General features: G+C 47.4%; 1 protein-coding gene across 2 annotated transcripts in view; it reads left to right on the top strand.

Moving 5' to 3' along the window:
• Positions 1-4,697: 4,697 nt before the first annotated feature.
• The window catches only part of LOC115094240 (dynein assembly factor with WDR repeat domains 1-like), an 80,715-nt gene continuing 66,106 nt past the window's right edge, over positions 4,698-19,306 (top strand). Inside the window, exon 1 of one of the 2 annotated variants that reach the window (XM_029607077.1) lies at positions 4,698-4,808. The gene's annotated coding sequence lies outside the window, so the exon portion shown is untranslated. Of the gene's footprint in view, positions 4,859-19,306 lie in introns of both variants that reach the window. The other variant, XM_029607076.1, reaches the window with a different exon arrangement.

Below are 19,306 nucleotides of genomic sequence, written 5' to 3'. Positions count from 1 at the left end.
ATATTGGGCAAGGACAGAGATATGGTTCTGGCATCAGGATCAAGGAAATGGACTGAAGCAGAGAATTCATTCATCACAAGCACGACAAGGAGAGAACATGAATGACAGCTGGCATCATTCAGTGTTTAAACAACGTTGTTCCACTGCTCAGACCAGTGGCATAGACTTTCACGAGATACTGTGTTGTCGGATCCTAGGATAGCAAAGGTAAGAGGCAATTGGTAGTCCTGTTCATCCATCTGTTCCCTTCAAGCAAACCAGCTGTAACTAGGAGCTATTAGAACTGCATCATTTTTTTGTGATCTTCTTCTTTTTATTCCTCTCTTTCTTACTTACTGCAATGACTAAGATACAGTCTGTAGTATGGGTAGGGCCAGTACAAGCATATATGGCACCCTAGGTGACTCTTCAGTCACTCACTCCCTCCCCCAACTTAACTACTGGTGGCAATAGCTCCAGCACAGCACTTCCTTCTTTGATGGTATTAGCACTGGTGCAATACCCCTGTAATCCTCATGCTGGCAGGATTTTGCCACTCCTAAAATCTTGGCACTCTAGGCGACCGCCTAGTTTTCCTAATGGATGCACCAGCCCTGGGTATAGGTGAATACTGCTCTCAGCGAGACATCATCTTGACAAAGTCTGAAAGAGGTTAAAAACAAAAGACTATGAAACATGACAGTTTTTGTGGCAAAAGTTTGAAAATTCTTAAGCACATTGAGAAACATCTCCATCTTTTATTTTACATTATAAAAATTAAGTCGTTTTCAAATATTTTCTTTTTATTGGGTGAAGAAAAGAAATCTTAAATGTCGGTACAGGGTGGAGATTGTGGGGATCGGAAGAGAAGAATATAATACCTCTGTATTGCCCCATGATGTGTGCAACTCTGGTCCCCACATCTCAAAAAAGATTTAGCGGAGCCGATAAAGGTTCAGAGAAGAGAGACCAAATGATAAAAGGAATGGAATGGTTCCCTTATGAGGAAAAGCTAAAGCATTGCACCTTGGAGAAGAGATGGCTGAGGAGAAATATGAATTACAAATTACTAAGTAGCACATTCAAAACAAATCTGAGAAAATACTTTTTCAGTCAATGCATAATTAAGCTCTGGAATCCATTGTCAGAGGATGTGCTAAAAGCAGTTAGGATAGCTGGATTTAAAAAAGGTTTGGACAAGTTCCTGGAGAAAAAGTCCATAAATGGCTATTTACTAAATAGACGAGGAAAGCCACCTCTTATCTCCAGGCAAAACTAATAAGGAATCTATCTATTTGGGAGACTGCCAGGTTCTTGTGACCTGGATTGGCCACTGTTTGAAACAGGATATTGTGCTTGATGGACCCTTAGTCTGAACCAGTCAGGGCCAGCGCATCCCATTAGGCGAACTAGGTGGTCGCCTAGGGTGCCAACCATTAGGGGGCGCTGAAGAGCAGCCATGTGGGGCCATGAGCAGAGCCTATCCCGCTCGCGGCAAAGAGGAATATTTATTTATTTATTTATTTGTAGTTTTTATATACCAACATTTGTTTAGTAACATCACATCGGTTCACAATCAACAATACTTCGCAACAGTGCTAAAATAAACATAGCATTTAGCGGCCGTGCTTTACAAATAATATTTTAACTTTAGGGAAAAAGGAAAAAGAGAGGAAGATTAGAGCATACTAGAAAATAACTAAGAGAACAAGTTAAGTAATTAATTCAATTAAAATAGATAAATAATTTAAGATTATCTTGAAAGCACAACGGGAGACATGGTTGAATATAATTGCGGGGACAACCTATGTAAACTCTATTAAATGAGGTTAAGGGGTATTATTGGACAGCAGAGGTAGGGAAATTTATTTACATATCACTTATCACATATCATATATCACAGATCTAAATAAGGTAGAGCGAGTCGCGTCAGACGAAGAGAGAAATAAACGAATGAGATTGAATAGGTTACAGAAATAACATCTCATTAAGGGGGGAACAAGAATAGAGACAAGAATAGAACAAGAATAGAGACTGAGCGGGTCGCGAGCGGCCCAGAGAAGCACACACTTGGCGGGTGCGAATGAGTTAGGAGTCCGGGGGGGGGGGGGGGGGGAGAGGGGCACAAGGCAGAAGGTTCACCTAGGGAGTCTAATACCCTTGCACCGGCCCTGGACCCAGTTCTTATATTCTTATGAAAAGGGGATGGGGTAAGGAAGAGAGGAAGGCCAGGAATGGGAGAAGGACAGGGACAGAGCTGGAAAGGAAGAGAGAGGATTGGGGATGGGGGATGCACCACTTTGAAGCAGGTGCAGATGTACGCATGAAAAATACACAGACACCGGGCTTTCATAATGAAATACCTGCGCCTAATTTCCCTAACCTAACCGCATCACTTGTTTGACACAGATAAAAGTACTTGAACTATAAACAGCAGGGGTATTTATCCATAGTGAGGGAGGGGAATTTTTCAGCATGGCTCTTTATCCATGTAGAAAGCTTTGAAAATTGTCTTCATAACTTCTACCTAAGGGAATCGTTTTTCAAATTGCGTTAGGGCCCTAACGCCTGTGATAACTCCATAATGCATGCGATAAATAATGCATTGCAAGATGCGTATGCAAATTTTAAAAAATGTAGTCAAGTGGGAGGAGTAAATGAAAATGAGGGGTGCTTAATGTTGTGTGCAATAGCATAATATACGCTATCATGGGACTTGGGATTTAACACCGGAGGGGAGAAGGAAAGGGGGGGAGAGAGAGAGAGAGAGCGTTTCTGGGGAGGCATACATATTAGTCAACTTTTTATACCACTGTAAGAGGGCATTCTGGACTCGGGGTGAAGTTTAGCTGGTGGCCTAGGTTTTGGGGGACAAATGAGATTTGTTAACAATGTACTCTCGACCTAGCATGATGCACTCTCTACCTAGCTGCTATCAAGCTAGGTCGAGAGTACAATGTACCTTTCATCATTCCAAAACACATAAAATCTTCACTGATGTCTACTGTGCTTTTTGTACTTCTGACTGTGCATGTAAAACTGCCTCCCAAAACCTAGGCCACTACCAAAACCTCACCCTGTTATTAGCTGACCCGCTTAACAGGTGGTATAAATAGTTTACTTATAAGAGCATTATAAAGAGTCTCTCTCTGTTATCCTAACCACACCCCTTTTTTTTTTATCACAGGTGCTTATTTTTCACAATTTTATAGCAAAATAATAAATCTAGGGGTAAGTTAAGAACAGTGTTAAATTCAGAAATGTCCCTGTGGAATAGATGGAGCAGGTGGGGGAAAGTGAGGAGAAAATTGGAATGGGAGGTCACCAATGTTAACTATCCATACAAATATTTAATAATAGTTTATGAAACTATTACACCACTTTTAATATTCAGAACTGTAGACTTGTAATGCCTAGGATTGTAGGAAGACGGGCTATGCATTTTTTAAATAAATGAATATCTTCCCGAGGTGGGGAGGAGGGATGGGGAATGAATGCTTGAACACTAATTATGAAAATTTAGAACTTGATCATTTCTGCTTTTTTTGGTTGATTCTTGCTCTGTCTTTCTAAACTGCAGTAAAACGCACTGCTTTGTAAATCTGTCTCTTCTCCTCCTTTCACTTCAATTTCTCCTTAAGTATAATTTTTTTGTAGTTCGGGTACTTCCCTCTACTTTTCACTTCTGCTTGCATAGAGCTTGGTTTCGTAAACCCAATCCTTGCAGCTAATATAAGTCTAGAATCAACGTTAGCCTCTAGGCAGACATTTAGGTAGCTGTTTGTAAGAGTGTGCATAGCTAAAGCATTGGTAGCTCAGTGGTAGAATTCCTGCCTCTTGTACAGGAGGCCCGAGTTCGAAACCATTCCAGTGCTGGGGCTAATGTTTTTCTTCAAATCTAAATCTCGGTTGCAGACCATGCTCCTGCAAACTGCGTCATTGCAAATTTATTCCATACAAAATAGCACTAGCCAGTTCCAGGTTGTCGCTATTTTGTATGCAAAACTTAAAACAGCATTGGTCTAATTCTGCTCGTACCTGCCATTTACAATAGCGGCTGCTGCGCGCAGGAGCCATCAGGGATAAAACATTACTGTTGATTGCTAGAGATGTAAAAGCAGTTAACATAGGTTGTTAGATAAAACCCTTCTCGTGCTCACTATTCTCTCGGCGGGAGCGAGCCAGGGAAGCTGAATGTGGTAAAAAGCTGAGAAAACCGAGAAAAGGGGGAAGAAAGCACAGGATCCAGCTGTTTCAAAGTGCTGAATGCATCTAATCTGTTATTCTCCCATTAGTTGGGAAATCACGAGCAGCACCGACACCACAGCTGTAGCGGGTAAGCCCGCAATTACTTGCTGAGATTGTACCTGTCTGGCCAAAGTAATACAGAAAGTGGTAAAAGGAAAGACTCGCAAGAATCGGTTTACCTTTTACAGGGCTGTACACGCAGACGATACTGCGAAATGTATGAATAGGAGCAAGAAGCTTCCCATTACTATCATTTCCTGCGGGAAATGTACAAGCCTTGCAATCATACGGCCAGTTTACGAGTACGAGAAGCAGCAGCAGCAGCCCGGACAAAAATATTCTCCACTTAGAACGGCTTCGAGTTTTCTCTTCGTCGTACTGACGCTCCTCTCAGGGTAGATGCGCACACTTCCGCCTACCGGCTCGAGCCAATCAGAACTTCGTTCCCATGTATCGTTAGCTTCCAGGCCCGGCTCGTTGCTAGGCGACGGTGGGACGCCGAACCCCGGTACAGGGAGAAGGGGGAAGATTCCTGACGAGGACCGAGACCTGGGGCGCGAGAAAGCGAAGCGGCAGCAGAGGTAGCCTAAAGGAGCGAGCAGAGAGACCCGGACTCAGCTGGAAGAGAGAGGTTGGGGAGACGCGCAGCTCAGGGAGGGGGGGGGGGGGGGCACTGCCTGTGACGTAACACAGCCTTCATAAAGGGATGGGCGGTAGACCACGACAGTCGTGCTCTTTTGTGGGAGACCTCCTCGTGTGACGTCATGTGAATACATTTTACTCAAAACTAGTGATGTTCCTTAAATGATGTAGGGCCTGCGTAACCGCATCCTCGGGTGCGGATTGCTACCCAATGAGGCCATAACAATATTTGTTATGCTTCAGGGCTAGAATCTCTTACCGGCTAGCGCTTTACATTTCCTCTTTCTCCCAGGGCTGGTTCCTTTTTTTTGAAGGGGGGGGGGGGGGGGGGGGAAGTGTGACTGTTTTATATTTTATATTCCACTTTTTTCAGCACTTCAGAGGGCTTACAATCTAACTTTGTACCTGAGGATAAAGTGACTTGCCCAAAGTCACACGGAATAATAGTGGGACTTGAACCCTAGTCTCCTGGGTCATAGCTAGTCCTGGGGGAATTCTGCGCTACAGAATTTGCGCAGAAAATAGCAGAGGAGACCCCGGCATGCCGCAAATGGAGCGCGTCCCGCGTGTGCCACGGGACACGCTCCGTTAGTGGCGAAGATGAAGGCCTGGGCGCGTTCGCGGCACACGGGGGCCTGCCATCTTCGCTGCGAGTGGAGCACACTCCATTCACAGCACATGGGGGCCTTTTGGGTACTTGCCAAGTTCTTATGCCCTGGATTGTCCACTGTTGGAAAGAGGATGCTGGGCTTGATGGACCCTTAGTCTGACCCAGTTTGGCATGTTCTTATGTTCCCTTTTCACTGCGACGGCACACCCAGGCCTTCATCTTCGACGTGAAAGGAGCGCGTCCCGCGGCACACCCTGGAGGCGCTCCATTCGCGGCATGCCGGTGAGAGAGAATGTGTGGGGAGAGAGGGGAGGGGGTGTGGGGGAGGGTGAGAGAGAGCATGGGAGGTAAGAGGGGGTTGGGGGGATGCCATCGAGAGAGAATGTGTGTGTAGGGGAGGGGAGGGGGAGAGAGAGTATGGGAGGTAAGACAGGTGGGGGATGCTTGAGTGTGGGTTTCAGAGAGGGAGCCTTTATGAGGGGAGGGGTATGGGGGAGGGGAGGGTGAGAGAGAGCAGGAGGGGGTGTGAGAGAGCATGGGAGGTAAAAGAGGGGGGTGGGGGGATGCCTAAGTGTGGGTTTCAGAGAGAGGGAGTATCTCCAGATCTTCTTAGGTTGGGATCTACCAGCAGCGTCAGGCCCTCATCTTCATTTCAGATGCTGGCAGGTTGGAATCCACTTGCAGCACCCATTCTCTCTCTCTTACAAACACCCCCCCCCCCCCCCCCCAGGCAGGCTCCCTTTCTCACACACTTCCTACCCATCCCAGGAAGGCTCCCATGCATACATGTGCGCGCATACACACACATACGTGCGCACACCCTCACCCATCCCAGGCAGCCTCCCATTCACACACACACACACACATACACATATGCAACCAAGGCAGGCTCCCATTCATACATCCACCCATCCCAGGCAGGCTCCCATTCACACACACACACACACACACACACACCAAACAGGGCCCATGGGTCATTCTTCCTCCGCTGCCTCTGCTGCCAGCCTGTTCCTTCTTTGTGGAGAGCAGCCGTTTTGCAGCTCCTCTTCATGTGCTGGCTCCGAGGTAATTCAACACTCGCAGTGCTAGCACGACATTCATCGCAAAATGAGAATACAGGAAGTACTAGCACCATGTTGAATACCATGGGGCCAGCCCATGGTGTTTCAGTAAATTCAAAAAGAAACTAAAAACATTTCTGTTTAACAATGACTACCCAGAATAAGCTCCTCCATCTTCACCTCAACCAGCTCCCCCACAGGAGACCGCCCTTTCCTTACATTAAGGAGATAATTACTTTGTAAATTGTTATTTCTCTTGTTATGACATCTTGTTTTGTTATTTAATCTATCTTTCATACTGCCTCTTTTTATCCCCCCTCCCAGTTATAGTCTCCCTGTTGAAATGTATTTTCCAAGCCTTCAGTTGATATGTGAACCGGTATGATGTCCCCACTAATACCGGTATATAAAAGCTTCTAAATAAAATAAATAAATAAATAAATAAATAAATTGCCAGGTTCTTGTGGCCTGGTTTGGCCTCTGTTGGAAACAGGATGCTGGGCTTGATGGACCCTTGGTCTCACCCAGCATGGCAATTTCTTATGTTCTTATCAATTATAATGGAAAAACCATAATAATAAAAGAATATTTTAAAACTACTGAAAAAAATAACTTTTTTTTTTTTTTTAAATCATTTTGACATAAGGCAACAGCAGAGCACAAACAAAATAACAATATATATGATAAACCCCAAAACAGAGAAAACAATTGCAATATCTTTGATATTATAGAATCTAACCTCAGCAGAAGCCTCATCATTTTTCAGAGCAATAAAACCCTCAACCCATCCCCCCTAGCTGATGTTCATCCATCATTCAACCCTATCTAAACCATTCATATACCATTCATCCCTGCAGCATAACTATCATTTGTTCCTTCCAATATGAAAAGGAAGGGGCATTATCAGTAATCCAATCCTTTAATATAGATTTCTGCACCAAGATCAGGGCTAAAGAGATAAAACCATAATGACTCTGTTATCGAGGGTTCAATGTCTCACAATGCATCTCTTCTGTCCAGTAGCAATATCTCTCTCTGGAACGGTAGAGGAATGTCAGTACAGATTTTTATGACTGCCAGCACCTTTTCCCAGAAAGAGTAATTTTTATGACATAATAGAAAAAGATGTATGAATGACCCCTCTTGCCATTTGACATTTGTGACAGTCCTTATCAATGAAACCCATCTTACACAAATGTACCCTGTCTACTTGGCAGTGATGTAATATCTTGTATTGGATTTCCCTTAAGGCACTGAGATGGGTAACTTATGAACCTCCCCAAAAGTTGTCCCAAGTCTCTTCACCATTATAGCTTGTTCCAGTTCCCTGTACGTACCAGGATCAGTCCAGGACACCTGGGTTGTGACTCCGCACCAGTAGATGGAGACAGACTAAAACTTGTGGGCTGAGCCATATAGGACCCTGTGCCAATCACAGCCCCTCAGTCTTACTCTGTCTCCAGTAGATGGTGCAGGTGCAGTCACAGCCCCTGCCTGGCATGATTATGTTGTCGGTCAGGTCTGGTTATTTTTTATGTAACTTGGTGTTTTTGAGGTAAGCTTCGGTGAGCTTCTCAAAGTAGGTGTTTTCTTTTGGTTATTTTTTATGTAACTTGGTGTTTTTGAGGTAAGCTTCGGTGAGCTTCTCAAAGTAGGTGTTTTCTTTTGGTGATTAAAGCTGTCCGCCCTGCCTCCCAGGGGGGTTGAGAGGTCCTGAGGGGACTACCCCCCCCCTGGTCGAGGCCGCTGCTAGGGTCGAGGACCCGGCTTACCTAGTAGCAGCGTCAGGGGTGACACCGGGGAGCCCGGTTCACTCACCCCTGCAGGACAAGGGCTCCAGAACCAAGGACAGCTGCAAACTGTGTAAAAAAAAAAAAAAAAAAAAAAGGGTTTTTTTGTTTTCGTTGTACCGGCTCTCCGTTTCCTCGCGTCTCAATCTCCGCTCTGTTTTTAGGGGGGGGGGGGGCGCCGGTAGCAGAAGAGAGGTCGCCGGTTTTGAATTTTTATTTCTTTGAAATTTCGCTGCGTTTCCCGCCCGTTTTTCGCCGCGATTGCCGGCATGCCTCGAAGGTCGGCCTGCGGCTCGGCTCGCCCACATTATCGCGGCAAGGGTCTCTGCAGCTCCTGGCTCACGGGCGGAGAAGGAGTGTCCGGATCGCCTCGGGGGGCCCGGCCCTGAACCGTGCGATCGCTGCCGCGCGGGGGGGGGCGCGGCTGATAGGCCCAAGATTTTCTTCCCGCGCTGGGCGAGTGCGGCGGCCATTTTAGATTACAGCCGCGAAATTGCTCGGTTCACAGCAGGGCTACAGCTCCGCCCCCCCGTGTTTTCTCCGCTGCGGGGTCCGGCGGGGGGGGGGTCCCCACGGAGGGGCCTCTATCCCCGGTGGCTACCGCGGATGTTTCTGCAGTTTCGAGTTCCTTTGCATCTGATGTTGCGCTTCGGTGGTGCAGGGTTTTTTAAATATCAGCATAGTAAGCGCAGCCGGAGGGGCGTCGCGGGGTGGGGGCCACCCGCTGGTCTGCTCCAAAGAAAAAAAAAAAAAAAACAAAAAAAAAAAAAACACTATGGATGTTGCGGAGGGCTCTTGGGAGCCCTCGCGGTGGAAGCATCCGCCGCGTGGCGTACTTCAGGAGTCTGAGAAGGAATCTTCATCGGCAGTTGACTCTGAGTCTCCGGAGGAGCCCCTGATGGGGGCCGAGGAGGCGGCTGCGGACGGTCCCGTCCAGCCCAGCGAGGGCAAAGGGACACTAGCCGTGGAGGGGGATGACCCCAAGGTGGTGCGGCTCTTTCACAGGGAAGCACTGTCCCCGCTGCTTCCGGCAATTCTCAGGAACTGGCAATAGAGGCTCCGCCAGTGGTGGCCAGTTCAGAGGCAAACATGGATCCGGTGCTCTTAGGTCTTGCGGGCCCAGCAGTAGCATTTCCTTTTCACCTTTTCATCGACAGATATCCTGTTCAGTGAATGGGATACGCCAGAGTTACGCTTGCCGGTCAGTATGGCCATGGACAAGCTTTACCCGCTACCCGAGGATGCGCTGGAACTCCTTCGACTGCCGCAGGTGGATGTCGCAGTCTCTGCGGTGCCGAAGAGGTCGACCATTCCGGTTATGGGAGCCACGGCTCTCCGGGATCTACAGGATAGGAAGCTGGAAGTGCAACTCCAGAAGATTTTGGAAGTGTCTGCCCTGGGTGTGCGGGCTGCCCGAGTTCGCTATCCGAGTGAGTCTACGTTGGGCAATGGGCCCAAGTTTTCAGGCGAACGCAGGTCTGTCGGCGGCAAAGGCATCTCAGGCAGTTAGGTGGAGGCAGCAATTGCGTATGGGGCAGATGCTCTCCACGGTTTGCCGCGTTCATCCGCTAAGTCCGGGATGGCGGCTGTATCAGCGCGTCGCCTGCTGTGGCTGCGCAACTGGGCGGCAGATGGTTCGTCCAAACCGGCTGCCCGGGGGCAGATTCAGGGCGCGCTCCCCTCTCTCTGCATGCCGCTTCCGAGGACCCAGGATTTCGCGTCCTCAATGGTCTACCGGTCCTTATAGGTCAGCTTTTCCCCAAATCCCTCAATGGCAGCGACCGGTCCTTATAGGTCAATTTCCTCCCGAATCCCTCAATGACAGCAGTCTTTTCGGGATACACGCTTCGGTAGATAGGAAGGAGCCCAAGTCTTCACAATGTTACGCGGCCGGCCCATCCCTCACCTCAGCCCCAGTACGTCGTTTCCAATGTAGGGGCGCGGTTGACCTTGCTGGTCGAGGTGTGGCCCAGGATATCGTCGGGCCAGTGGGTCCTCAACGTGTTAAAGCTCGGCTACGCATTAGATTTTGTTCGTTCCCCAGCAGTCAAGTTCCTGGTCTCGCTGTGCAAGGCTCCCGAAAAGAAGGCAGCAGTGCTAGACACCATCCGGCGCTTGGAAAAGTTGGGAGCCATTTCCCCCGTTCCGATCTGCCTGCACGGCAAAGGGCGGGTGATCGTCCCGGTGCGTACAGGAGATTTCCTGGCCTCACTAGATCTCACAGAGGCGTACCTTCGCGTAGGCATTCAACTGTCGTTTTAGCGATCCCTAAGGTTCTGACGTCCTAGGGCGGCATTATCGATTCAGGGCTCTCCCGTGTGGGCTCACAACGGCGCCTCCTACGTTCACGACGGTGATGGTCGTGGTGGCGGCGCAGCTAAGCCGGGAGGGTTTCTGGCTCATCCTTCCTGGATGATTGGTTGATTCGGGCGAAGTCCAAGGATCAGTGTCGGCTGGCGGTGGCCAGGGTCCTACAACTCTTGCAGTCTCTAGGCTGGGTAGTCAATTTCAACAAGGGTCAAGTGGTACCCACGCAGACCTTGGAATACCTTCGACGACCTGGTGCTGCGTGTTCCTATCGCAGGACCGAAGGTGCAAACTGCACTCTCAAGTGAGGCGTTGGCTGTCGCTACACCTACCACGGGTCGGCGATTACCTGAGGGTCCTGGGTACTATGGCCTCCACTCTCGCGTTGGGCTCCTGGGCGTTCAATCATCTGCGGCCATTGTCAGTTGGCCTTACTATCCCGCTGGAAGCCGTTTTTCGGGGGAATTCTACCGGCCACTTCCACTCGTAGGCCGGGCGAGATCCAGCCTGGCCTGGTGGCTCGATTCCGGTCATCTGACCTCTGGAGTGTCCCTCCTAGTGCTCAACTGGACAGTGGTGACCATGGCCGCCAGTCTCTCCGGATAGGGAGCGATCTGTCTAGGAAAGTCAGTTCAAGGCCTATGGTCAGCGTCTCAAGCCCGATGGGCTATCAACCGACGGGAGACCAGAACGGTCCGTTTCGCGCTGCACTCGTTCCTACCTCTGCTGAGGGGACGGGCAGTCTGAGTTTTGTCGGACAACGCATCCACGGTGGCCTACATCAATTGCCAAGGAGGGACGAGAAGCCCACGTCCATAGCCAAGGAGGGACGAGAAGCCCACAGGTAGCAGAGGAGGCGCGGCTCTTGCTGGCTTGGTCGGAACTAACTCTCAACAACGTCGCAGCTTCTCACATCGCCGGGGGTCGACGACGTCCAGGCGGCTTTTCTCAGCCGTCATCGTCGGCTTCCCGGGGACTGGGAGCTGGCGGACGGACCGGTTCGCCTCATCGGCAAGACGTGGGGTATCCCCACATGGACTGGATGGCCAGTGGCAAATTGGCTCCGAGAAAGGGGAGCAGAAGGAGTCGACGCTTTGGTGCTTCCCTGGCCGACGGATGTCCGGCTGTACGTTTTCCTCCGGGGCCAATGTTTCGGCAAGATTCTGCGCCGCATAGAATTGCACCCGTTCAACGTGATCAGGGTGGCTCCGGAATGGCCTCGCCGTCCGTGGTTCGCGGACCTCATTCAGTTGGTCGGGGACGGCTACCATGCGTCCCGTGCATCTCCAGGGGTTCGCGGGGCTCCTCCGTCAGGGCCCCGTTTGGTTGGCTGATGCGGTTCCCTCCTGTCTCGCGACATGATGCTGCTGAGGTCCGCGACATGATGCTGCTGAGGTCCGGGAAGCAGCCTACGTTCTTGGCGTACGTCCGGGTCTCAGTAGTTGTTGGGGAATGGTGCGTGCAGCGGAGTGTGGTATCTGGTCTTCTGGCTTCTCCAGGCTGGTCTGGCCATAGGCTTGGCATGCGGTCCAAGTGGCGGCGCTTGGTTGCTGGATCCCATTTCTCTGAGGGGGCTAAGCATTTTCCGTCCTCCATTGCGTTTCCCCTGTCCGTCCTGGAATCTTACTTGGGTTCTTTCCACCTTGTGCACTGCACCGTTTGACCCTTGAAGCGTATGAATCTTCAGGAGTTCACATTGTAGACTGTATTCTTGGTGGCGTTTGCCTCGGCGCAGCACTTCTCCGAGTTGCAGGCTCTCTCCTGTAGAGTCCCTTTTTGCGTATTTCCGCCTTGGGGGTATCCTTGCGGTCGTTCCTTTCTTCTCTACCTACGGTCGTTTTTTCTTCTGAATCAGTCGGTTGAGCTGTCCGCTTTACGGCTGGGAGCTCCTCTGATCCTCTAGGGAGCGACTTAATGAGGCTTGCTGGGCGGGGATCCCTTCTACGCTACCTGGAGGTCACGACTTCCTTTCGGATAGCAGATCGTTTGTTTCCTTTTCGGGTCCAAAGATCGGGGGCCGCAGCATCCCACACGACGATTGCCTGTTTGGCTAAAAGAAACCATTGTTTGGCATACCTCGTGTGGGGAAAACCGGTTCCTGGGGGCCTCCCCAGGGCTCTCGCCGCGGTCCCAAGCGGCGTCTTGGGCGGAGTCTTCGCAGGTATCGCCTCCGGAGTTTTGCAGGGCGGCTACCTGGAAGTCGTTCCATACCTTCATTAGACATTACCGGTTGGAGGTTCAGGCTACTGGTACCGGGGGTTTTGGAGAGTAGGTACTCCGAGCGGGACTCTCTGCTTCCCACCCTCGGTAATTTAGCTCTGGTACATCCCAGGTGTCCTGGACTGATCCTGGTACGTACAGGGAAAGGAAAATTAGTTTCTTACCTGATAATTTTCGTTCCTGTAGTACCAAGGATCAGTCCAGGATCCCGCCCGCAGCACTGCGTAGTGGTAACGGAGAGTCCGCTCAGTGTTTTTCTTAGCTACCCTGGTCGCTTGTTTGTGCTCTGCTGGTTGCGGAATCCAGTTTCGGAAGGGGTTTGCGTTTTGTTCGGTTTCCTTAAAGGTAGTGGTTCGCTAGTCCTAGTGGCATTTCTACTTTGACATTACGTAAGACTGAGGGGCTGTGATTGGCACAGGGTCCTATATGGCTCAGCCCACAAGTTTTAGTCTGTCTCCATCTACTGGTGCGGAGTCACAACCCAGGTGTCCTGGACTGATCCTTGGTACTACAGGAACGAAAATTATCAGGTAAGAAACTAATTTTCCTTTCCTTTTGCAAATACTGTACTAACTATCAGCATATTAGCTGTATCATATTTATAATAATACCCACAGAGGAATGGGGCGCCCACACCACAGCTTTTCAAACCCAAGGCCTCTCAAGGAAAGTAACTACCAGATCAATCTCCTGGAATTGAGGGCAAGTGGATACCCTCTGTTGATTTTCACACATCTTCTTTGAGAAAAAGGCATTCTAATTCAAACTGATAACCAAGGAACCATGTTCTGTGTCAACAAACAGGGAAGCACAGGATCATGGCCTCACTGCCAGGAGGCATTGAAGATCTTCTAGGAATCTCCAATAAGATATCAGATCATCTCAGCATACACATCCTCCAAAGCCTGCCCAAACACATGGTCTGTGATCCCCCAGAGCCAAATCTCCCTTTACATTTATTTATTTACTTTTTAAATTTCATTTTTAAGCAATTTCAAAATATACGTACAAGAATCTCTTACACAGAATAATGAGGTATACAGAAATAATAAAAATAGGAAATATCATTTACTCATCATACAAGATGGCAAAGGATAAAACAAAAATACTTCTACCTCATATAATATGAAGGAAAAAAGAAAGGGGACAAGAAAGGAGGGGAACAGGAAACCAAGAAAAAGGAAATAATGAGAAAAAGCCAGATACTAACTTAGCCGACACATTCAAGGTAGAGAGTCAAGAAGCACCCTTAATTGAGATGGCTCACAAAAAGGTAATTAACATTGTTAATTTTTACAGAGCATTTACACGGATAGCGAAGCATGAATTGACTCCCTTTAGTTATATCTTCTGGACGTAAGGCAAGAAACTTCTTACGGCGAAATTGTGTGACCCTGGTTAAATCAGGGTACACCAGTGTACCAAATAGTCTACCAACAATATCAACAAACAAAAGGTATCACCAGTCTATTTTTTAATCACTTAACAATATATGCAAAGAACCAAATGTATGTAGGCCCCTTACTTACAGAGTCTGTATTGTGTAACAGACACTATTTTTGTATAGGGTCACCTTGCTTTAATTTAAATTAATCATCAATAGTCCATTTTTTTGTTAGAAATTTTTTCATTATAGTAAAATCTAGTGTCACACACTCCAGGAAAAGGGGACACAAATATTCATCTACTCCGTAGTAGTTCACCGTAGTAGGGGTAAATCAGGGTACATCCAGAGCTTCTGACCATAAAACAGCAATGATCGATTACGCAGGAAAAAACGCAAGGCAATATCATGATCTGCAGAAAAAGCGAAAGTCACCAATAAGGTTCCCCGATATTTAATCTCCGTTGTTGAAGAATCTTGAAGAAAATTAGTTAAGCCTAGTGACGATTCCAGGAGTAGATCATCTCTAGGAGCATCCTCAGGTTGAACTTGAGGCAAAAAATATGCCTTAGTTAATACATAACCAAATCGTCACTTGGTTCTAATATTTATCTAAGGTATTTACTGAAGCCTTACTCAAGATCCGTCTCTAGGACCGGATTCCACACCGGAAACATTTTTTTTAGAAGGACGGGGAATGGTTTCATATGTTTATTATCCAGCATTAATGAACTTGAAACCTTAAGAGTCTGAGAGATATAATTTCGAAATAATTCTATCAGAGCAATTTTCTTTACTATGGGAAAATTAAGAGCTCTCAAATTAAGTGAACGCATTCCATTCTCAATATTCTCAAGCTACTTAGAAGAAATTATTTCAGATTGTACTAGTTGTTGCTGTACCTTTTCCATTGTATCCAAATGAGACTCCAGCTTCAATATCTTTGACTCTTGCACCAATATTTTGTTAGAACTATCCTGGAGACTTTTATTAGTGTCAGTAACTACTGAGGTTAACCCAGTGATCAATGCTTCCAAGTTAACCAATGTGTTCCAAAGAACGACCGGCGTTATCACTGGGGGTCTTATAAGATTAAATTTACCAACCTGGGCCTTAATGACCTCTCCTCCAGGCACTACTCCACCCGAGCCATTGGGGACAGCCTTTACCAAGGCCTGGGATAGAATAACAGCACCAGCAGAGTCTTCTCCATCACGGGCATCCTATGTGCCCCAGCTGCGACCTCATCTCTCGTATTATGTGGACTAAGGAACTCAGCCTCATCCATCTGAATGCCTGAAATGCTCAGGGCTTCATGCAGTTCCCCCAGTCAATCAAACGCATCCGCAGGACTATTCCAGGGAGGAGATGGTGTGGCTGGCACTCCTGGACTTCGAGAGATCTCGTTGGCCAGGAGTGGAGACTTCCGCTCCACATCTGCTGTTGTGCTGGTCATCGCTAAGGGAGTCGAAACTGGCGTTGCCGCAAAGAACTCTTCAATCTGCAGTTGAGCCAGGCCAGGTAAGAGAGAGCTAGTTGTAGTCTCCCTTAATCTGGCTTTCCACTTGGTGTGGGGCATTTCACTTGAGGAAATTCAGAGAGTTCGTAAAGAAACTGAGGAGAGAGATTCTTATGTGGATCTCAGTAGGCGGCTAACTTGTCCCAATATTTATTTATTTATTTATTTATTTATACATTTTTATATTCTGCAATTTCCATTAGAAAGTCCAGTGTGGATTATACAAATACATTCATAAAACCATCAAAAGCAGTAAAATAATACAATCAATATAAAACATATATACAAAACCCCCCAATATTGTTAAATGCCATCTTAAAATAATAAACTTTAACCATCTTCTGAAAAAATGTAGATCTGTATGGGATCATATTGCTATAGGAAGTTCATTCCAAAGTCTAGGCCCATCTTAAAAGAAGCACATTTATGTGAACTCTGAAGCTTATAGTTCTCTACTGTTGGGAACCTAAGTAGATGTATCTTAACTGATATCAAATCTCAAGCTGGAGCATACCAATTCAACTGCTGTGTAAGCATACAGCTTGTCTCAGTATAAAATAATTTATGTAAGATAACAACAATTTTAAATTGGTATCTCCAGCCTATTGGAAGACTATGCAAAGAGAGAAGAATAGGCATAAAAAAGAACACTTAACAAGATACTGTACTTGAGATTTAAATGTTAATTGAGAATCCAGAAAAACCTCCAGGTTACGAACCTCTGAATGCAATGCTAATGTTTCATCATGATACCTTATACTCATTAGACCAGTGTTTCCCAAATATTTTCAAGCCCAAGGTACACCTACATTAACAAAAATATTGTGAGGAACACCAAACTCCACCAAGTGTTATGCCTTTCGATCGTAGACGGCTGTGACCGCAAGTACTCACTTCTTGCACCACTCTCCTACTTTCCCCGGGTCTGCTCGCAGTGCGGGTCAGTCCACACTGCCACGTTCCTTGGGACACCACATGACGGCATGGACGCCACTACCCCTCACTTCTATGTCGGGTCTTCCTAGGTGCGCACGTGCATCACCGGCCCCGCCTTTCATCAGTGGGAACCTCGGGGACGTCCCCGTTGGATGATGTCATTGGACCTCTGTACTTAAGGTCTACCTTCGCCCCCAACAAGCCGACTTGGCAACAAGTTCCCTATGAGTCTGCAACTCCTGCCTTCATGTTCCTGTGTCTACACTCCAGCCTTGCTCGTGAACCCTGTCTGGCACCTGCTCCTCGGGGGTCAGTGTGCACCCTTCGGGGACTTGCTCTCCTGGCCCACCCCGCTCCTCGGGCTAGTCCTGCGACTCCTGGGTTCTACCTTGCAAGGGCTGCTACCTACTTGGGCTTTTCCCGGAACACTACGGCATACTGTGAGTTCCTCTACCAGGCCTCCCCGCTCCTCGGGGTTTGCCTTCATTCTATTCAAGACCTCCTACATCTCCCGCTCCTCGGTCAGCATCTACTATCTCCAGAAACTTTTTCAGAGCTTCCCCGCTCCTAGGGGTTGGGCTCTTGTGCTGTCTGTGACTGTCATCTACCCTTTCCGGGGTTGTATCTACACAAAGACTGCTGACTCCCTCGGCTCTCCGGGTTCCTGCCTACGTCACTGCAGAGATCGGGCTAGGGCTTTCCTGCTATGTGGGTTGGCCTACATCACCACAGCTACACCCACTACGCTGCACAGCTCCGCCTCTCAGGGCTGCCTTCCCGGAAGACCTCCTGCACGGCTAATCTTGCACCCTCCGCTCTGCGGTCTGTCTGGTGCCTCTCCCTTCAGGGTCTCTACCAGGTACTGCCCTCTCTCTCTGCCATCCTTCAGGGGTTACCTCCTGGACTCTGGGGGATCTCTCCATTGCTGTGCCCAGAACTCCTGCTGTGCCTGTACCTCGCCTCCTGACTGTGCGGACCTGTGGGGCTCCTCCCCACAGGCAGAAACAACTTGCATCTCGGGCCAAGGGTCCACACACCCACAAATCATAACACCAAGCTGGCAGTGCACACATAGAAAGGACTTGTATGGCTAAAAGAAGAGCTAGGAAAGCACTGAAAGCCCCTCCACTCTTTCTTCCAAATTTTTAAACAAAGGAAGAGTGTGCGTGGAAATATATATGAACCCATCACAATGGACCAGCTCTCTCTGTATACAAGTGTAGGAAAAGGAAAAAGGCAATGTCCTACAGGCAGCTGGCTCAGTTAGTTACCTTGGTTGCTGCATGTGGCTGCCAGAGCTCCTTCACTGCTATTGCTCCCAACTTCCAGAATAAATCACATGCATTCTTCAGTGCATGCTATCCCCATCTGGAAGGACTGAAGAAAGAAGGAGGGTCACGAGGGGAAAGATGAGGAAATACTTTTGAAATGTGTGTGCTGCACAAAGCAGGTCCAGCTATCCATACCCTGCATGCTGCCCATTAACTACCACACTCCATGGCTCGTTTGTAGCTAAGGAAAGGAGGCATGAATGACGAGTGATGAAGAAATAGTTATAATATCTAAAGGACTTAGATGGGAATAAGGGTATAAAAAGAGGGGTAGGAACAAGTGAGGTTGGGTAAGATAAAGAAAAGGGATGAAGGGGGATGGGTTATCCAACGTTTAGAATTATTTTTAATATAATTATATTTTAAAGTGTTTTTAAAAGTATTTTAACTTTTTATACTGAAGTATTATGTATTTTAGACTAATATATTAGCGAAATAATGTAAAATTATAGTGACAAGTTTGTTATATGTATTTTTGAATTTTGCTACTGCAAATTCCATGAATGTAAACCGCTTTGATATCTATGTGAAAGTCGGTATATAAAGTTGAATAAATAAATAAATAAATAAAATGAATGATTACACATTCTCAGAAAGAAGGTCCTTTCTGTGTCTTGTTGCTGTGAAGTGCTGAGAGTAGAGCTCATATGCTTGTCTGGACCTGAACATCAAGGCAGTGGTGACTTTACTGTGGCACACCTAATAAGGTCTGCATGGCACACTGGTTGGAAAACATTGCATTAGACTATGAATATTCTTACTAACCCAGAGAATTTTAGTCTTTTTAATGTTCAGCAACAGCCCTCTACTATTCAGCCAATTTTTAATAGTGTCCAAACAATTCTCCAATAGCATACAAGGAAGAGAACCTTCTATTTCACAAGGAATATATATTTGGCTATCATCAGTATACATAAAGTATTGAGCTCCAAGCGAGTCAATCACCAAACCCATGTTCGGTGTAATAATGCTAAATAATACAGCAGACAATACATATCCTGTGGTACTCCCTTATAAACATTTCTCCACTCCGAATGAAATGAACTCCTTATAATCTACTGTTTTCTTTCTGCTAAAAATGACCTAATCCACTGCAACACAATTTCCCCAATCCCAAAACTAGCTAACGGAGAAATCAGAAATTGATGATTTACCGTATCAAAGGCAGATGCAATGTCTGATTGACCCAACAAGCCAGATAATCCTTTATCTAATCTTCGATACACCACAATAGTTAGAGATAACAGGAGATGCTCTGTATTATGGGCTTTATGAAATC

The sequence above is a fragment of the Rhinatrema bivittatum genome, chromosome 6 (assembly GCF_901001135.1).
Source record: "Rhinatrema bivittatum chromosome 6, aRhiBiv1.1, whole genome shotgun sequence".
NCBI lineage: Eukaryota > Metazoa > Chordata > Amphibia > Gymnophiona > Rhinatrematidae > Rhinatrema > Rhinatrema bivittatum.
This window is presented reverse-complemented; position numbering and strand designations above follow the sequence as displayed.